Genomic DNA, 5,710 nt, shown 5'->3' with positions numbered 1-5,710 from the left:
TGAGGTTCTCCTCCTGAGGTTCTCCTCCTGTGGTTCTTCTCCTGTGGTTCTCCTCCTGGTTCTCCTCCCGTGGTTCTCCTCCTGCTTCTCCTCCTGAGGTTCTCCTCCTGAGGTTCTCCTCCTGTGGTTCTTCTCCTGTGGTTCTCCTCCTGGTTCTCCTCCTGTGGTTCTCCTCCTGGTTCTCCTCCTGTGGTTCTCCTCCTGAGGTTCTCCTCCTCCTGTGGTTCTCCTCCTGTGGTTCTCCTCCTGGTTCTCCTCCTGTGGTTCTCCTCCCGTGGTTCTCCTCCTGAGGTTTCTACTTTAAAATCTTCTTGACATCATCTGAACGACGACAGAATCGGGAAAATGCTGTAAACTGTATGAACTCGTGACTCTGTTTTTATGTCTTCACCCAATAAATTCATTCACTTCAATCAAGCTGGAACGGATCTGCTGCACGGGGGCGGAGCTTCTCAACAGGAAACCCACAGGAACTGTTCTGGGGGGTCTGCAGCCTTTCACAGTAAAAGTCATTCTGGCTCCATTTGCACTGATCCAGACCTGGACGGAGTTTTACTTTAATCAACATAAATTATCTGTTTTTGGCACAAACAAAAGCAAAAACATAAAAAACGAGCATTTCTCAAAATGTGATTTTTTATCTCCAATGTTGTGCTGCATAAGATAATATGTGCTTTTAATTCATCAAAGATCAAAGTTTAGCTCTAAACATAATCTGTTGATTCTGGAGGTCCAGCTGAGCGAACCAGAACCAGGTCAACATGTAAAAACCTGGAGAGTTCTTCATCGACGTGAACCTCAGACGTGTTTATAGATGTAACTCTAGATCAAATCAATGATGATTATGTAATCCTCGCTTTAAAAAATGCTATTTTCTTTTGCTTTTATTTATTTGTTTTTGTTCTTTTCAATCTTTGTCCTCAGCAGTCTTACTCTGCTGGATTTTGTTATTTTAGTTTGGGGGCTTTGTTTATTTGTTTTCTTGAGATAGTTCTGGTTAGAGACATGAATGATCTGGTGTTATCATGAAGATCCGGAGCCTCGCCTGCAGACTCCTGCTCTAGGACCTCAGCTCCGGGGATCCAGGTGTGGTTCTCTACACCGACTCCTCTTTGTTTGGAGCAGACCACGGAGCCCCCCCCCCCTCCTGGAGGAGCATCTGCCCGACAGAATCTCCTGTCTGCGGTCTGACCCGCCTCGCAGTGACGGGTCATGGTCCTGATGGAGGAGGAGGTGATGGGGGGTACATGGATGGAGGACCTGGTCTCCAGACTCTCCAGGAGGACCCCTCCTCCACCTCTTCACACGTGGAGTTCTGCTCTGAGGTTCTGATCCAAAGCTCAGAAGTCTCCAGCCCGCCCGCTGATCCAGTTCTGTTCCCTCACTGGATCCGGTTCGGTCAGGTGATCAGACCAGATCGACGTGGATCAGAGATGGAGCCGGTCGGCCTCCAGCTGAACCTCAGCGGTCAGCAGAGGCGCCCCCTGCTGGTTCCCGGTTCATTCTGAGATGTTCGAGACCCGCATGTTTACAAAGTTCAGACAGAACCGTCAGAGGACTGGCCGGAACCAGAACTCAGCTGGACCAACAGAACCGGGCCTGCCCCCTCCCGGTTGGTGTTCCGGGAGAAGGTTCTGGAAAGATGCTGAGAGCCGAACCCCGTGGAGCATCACACCCGTCCTTCACGCATCCATCCCGCCGCGGACGCGGGAGCGGCGCGTGCCGCGCCAGCGACCAGGCCGGTGCCCCCCCACCCCCCCGCAGCGGCCCCGCACAAAGCCCGGCGCACCGCAGACACACGCGTGCGGGATCGGTGTGAACAGAAGCAGAACGGGAGGTCACAGGCACGCGGACGGCGCCGCGCGGCCTCTGCGCACCACTTACATAACACGAGCACGCGCGCGCGCGCGCCTCAACGCTCCCTGTAAAAAGGCAGCCGGATGGATGCTGTCCGAGAGGCGAGCCGCGGGAGCTGCGCGTGCGGACTGCGGGCGCATCCCCAAGCCGCGCACGGTCCCGCAAATCCCGCGATTAATGCCGCGCTCAGAACCGAACCGGTACCTGCAGTGGAACCCTCCGCTCTGGACGAACTCCAGATCAGAACGGGGCCGTTAAGTCTCACAAATCCTCCGCGAGCCGCCGTCCGCACAAAAGCCTCGAGGCCACCGGAAACACCAACCTCCGCCGCCGCGCGTGCGTCCGCCGGCCGGCCACAGAGATCCCGCGCGCCGCTGTTCCTCCGCCGGGTGTCGGTGTTAAAATGGAGGTGGTCTCTCCGGGAATAGAAACGAGCGGAGCCGGTGCAGCGGGGGGAGGAGGGGGGAGGGGGCGCGCGATGGCGGGCAGCGGCCGGCAGGGGGCGGCAACGCTCCGCCAGCATGGCTTTTATTCTGAAGGAGCCTTCCGGGGGCTCCCCCCTCGTATCGATGGCCCTCATGTCACCAAGCACACAAAGTGACGGTGAAGCAGTGATAGAAACATTAAGCCAGACTGATAGATCAGCACAAACCTGTTGCCAGAGAGCCTGGACAGGTGTGCAGAACCACAGTGCATGCATGTAACTGTCAGGTAAGTTACCATCGCAGTGCTCACATATGTCTGAGCTTCTGAGACCCATCTTGAACATCCTCTGACCAGTATAATAAATTCTATGGAGAGTTTTGAATTGGATTAGTTGTAAATTTGGGCTTTTAGTCAGTTTAAAGGTGTTTAGACACATTTCTGTCCAGAAGCTTTGATCTGTGCTGCTACTCAGGTCTGCATCCCATTTGGTTGTTGGAATTGAAATGTTATTATCTAGGTTGCATAAGAGTTTGTATATTTTGGAGAAAATCTTATTCATTGAAAGTTTAAAGAAAGAGATAACTAGTTCTGGTAATTTTAAGTCATTATCATTGTATTTAACTTTTTTAGTAATTATAGATTTCAGTTGCTGGTATTCCAAGAAGTGATTTATTCCATGTTTATCTTGTAGTTCCTGGGGTGTGATAAATCTTCTATCAATAATTAGGTGCTCTAGTAGTGTTACGCCCCCTGCTTGCCAAGCTGGGAAGTGTAACATCAAGTCTTTCCTTGTTTCCTCCACAGTTCAGATGAATTCTGTCTTTTCTCAGATTCAGTTCTTTGGTTCTCTGTAAACATCGACTCTTTCTGCTACCCAATTGATTTTTTGGTTGTTTTTGCTTTATTTAATTTACTATCAACACTATGTAGGATTATGTACTATATCCATAACTAATGTAAACATGTTTTTATTCACAGTCCCCCAGGGGGCGCTCCCCACCATTTCAGAAACGCTGCTCTAGTCAGTCAGTATGTGGTTTCTTCAGTGGTCTGTGTGGTCATAGTTATTATTTTATGTTTTCTTCTTCACGTTCAGCTTATCCCTTTCGGGGTCTCCACAGCGTAACATCACCCACTGTTCCCCATCAGTGATTTGGCAGAGTTTTTACGCCGGATGCCCTTCCTGACACAACCCTGTACTTGAGGGGCACAGGGACCCAGTTAGGCAGCAGGTCAAGGGTCTAAGGACCCAATCTGGGTGGGGGTCAGTGGACACCCTGGAATCGAACCTACGGCTCCTGAGTGCCAACCCAATACTTAGCCCACTGAGCCACCCAGCCAATTAATTTAATTTATTTTATTTTATTTTATTTTATTTTATTTTATTTTATTTTATTTTATTTTATTTTATTTTATTTTATTTTATTTTATTTTATTTATTTATGTATTTATTTATTTGTTTATTTATTTTTTAATGATTGATATTTTTTAATTCATTAAAAATGTATTTAATTTATTATTTCATGTTAAAAAAAAGATATTTGAGAACATTGGAATTTTATCAGCGATTTTCTTGTTAAATTTTTTTTTTTTTTTTAACTTGTCCTGTCCAACAGCTGAGCCAACAGATGTGGGCTGAGAGCTTCTTGTGTTGGGCAGATTTTACTGTCACAACAGGGATTTATTGAGTATAAACCCCTGTTGTATTTAATGCTAAACTTTATTTATGTTGATTATGTTTTATTTTTATTTATTTATTTATATATATATTTTTTTTCTTTGTTGTTGGACCAGACAGAAAAAATGATGGGGGGGGGGGTAGCAACAGAGGGAAGCAACATCATAAAACAACCAGGACTAAGTGATAAACTAGAATGGGCGGGGCCTGTCTACACACACACTCTATATTGTGAAAATTCTTGATGCGGCCCGGCCTCACCCAGACTCCGCCCCCAGCGACCCCCAGCTGAACTGAGTTTTAGACCCCTGATTTAAACCATGTTAGTGGAGGTTGTTCAGGAATCATTTGGCAAAATGTTCATTTTAATTGTGGCTACTTTGCCCATAAGCGACAGGGGCAGGTTGACCCAGCGAGTTAGATCGTCTTGAATGTTTTTCAGTAACGGGGTATAATTTAGCTGCACCAGTTCTGATAGTTTGGGAGAGAAGTGAACACCTAGATATTTGATATTGCCTGATTTGACCGGTATTGAGAGTGATTGCTCAGCGTTACTGTTTAGTGATAATAAAACTGATTTATTCCAATTAATTGAATATTCTGAGATGGAGGAGAATTTATTAATAATTGTTATTGTTTCACTTATAGAACGTGATTTATGTAAAGATACATAGTTATATGTCATCTGCATAGAGACTCATTTTATGGTTGCCATGTTTTGTTTTAATTTAATGTTGTAATTCTGTCTAAACATTCTTGAAGCTGCAGCTGAAGCATCATCTCTTTCCTGATGTCGTTGTTGTTTTCACCGTTGTGTCATGTTGTTGTTTTTGCTGTAGTTGTAACGTTTTTGTGTTCTTGTTTCTCATTTTTGATATTGTTTCTGAAATCTCAGCTTGTGGTCAAAACCAAAAGTTGAAATTTAAACGTACATAAAAAGTAACAAAGCTGAACTACAAAATAATCCTCAATCCATCCATCCATCATCCATCCATCATCCATCCATAATCCATCCATCATCCATCATCCATCCATAATCCATCATCCATCCATCATCCATCATCCATCCATCATCCATCATCCATCCATCATCCATCCATCATCCATCCATCATCCATCCTTCATCCATCATCCATCCATCATGCATCCTTCATCCATCATCCATCCATCATCCATCCATAATCCATCCTTCATCCATCATCCATCCATCATCCATCCATAATCCATCCATCATCCATCATCCATCCATCATCCATCCATCATCCATAATAATAATAATAATAATAATAATAATAATAATAATAATAATAATAATAATCTTTATTTATATAGCACCTTTCAAGATAAAAATCACAAAGTGCTTCACAATAAAACACAAGTAAAACAAAGAATAAAACAAGAGTATAAAAACTGAAAATAAAAACATAATTAAAAAAAGGCCATTTTAAAAAGAAGTGTCTTTAGCTGCTTTTTAAAAGAAAACACTGAGTCAGCAGATCCGAGGCTGAGAGGAAGGAGTCCCAGAGAGATGGAGCCACTGCTGCAAAAGCTCTGTCACCTTTAGTGTTTAACCGTTTTCTTTTAGCCACCAGCAGGCCTTGGTCACATGATCTCAGGGACCTGCTGGGAGTGGACGGCTGCACCAGGTCCTTTATGTAGACTGGTGCTTGGTTATTAACTGCTCTGTAAGGATCCATCATCCATCCATCATCCCCCCATCATCCATCTTTCATCCATCATCCATCTTTC

The 5,710-nt window shown here is 45.1% G+C and overlaps 1 protein-coding gene across 2 annotated transcripts in view; it reads right to left on the bottom strand.

The window, feature by feature from the left end:
* The window catches only part of LOC112143468 (CSC1-like protein 2), a 20,431-nt gene extending 18,116 nt beyond the window's left edge, over positions 1–2,315 (bottom strand). The window contains exon 1 of one of the 2 annotated variants that reach the window (XM_024267465.2): positions 2,180–2,315. The gene's annotated coding sequence lies outside the window, so the exon portion shown is untranslated. Of the gene's footprint in view, positions 1–2,061 lie in introns of both variants that reach the window. The other variant, XM_024267466.1, reaches the window with a different exon arrangement.
* Positions 2,316–5,710: the final 3,395 nt, after the last annotated feature.

The sequence above is a fragment of the Oryzias melastigma genome, linkage group LG16 (genome assembly GCF_002922805.2).
Source record: "Oryzias melastigma strain HK-1 linkage group LG16, ASM292280v2, whole genome shotgun sequence".
Lineage (NCBI taxonomy): Eukaryota > Metazoa > Chordata > Actinopteri > Beloniformes > Adrianichthyidae > Oryzias > Oryzias melastigma.
The sequence above is the reverse complement of the archived record's forward strand: the minus strand, read 5'-3'. Positions and strand labels throughout refer to the sequence as shown.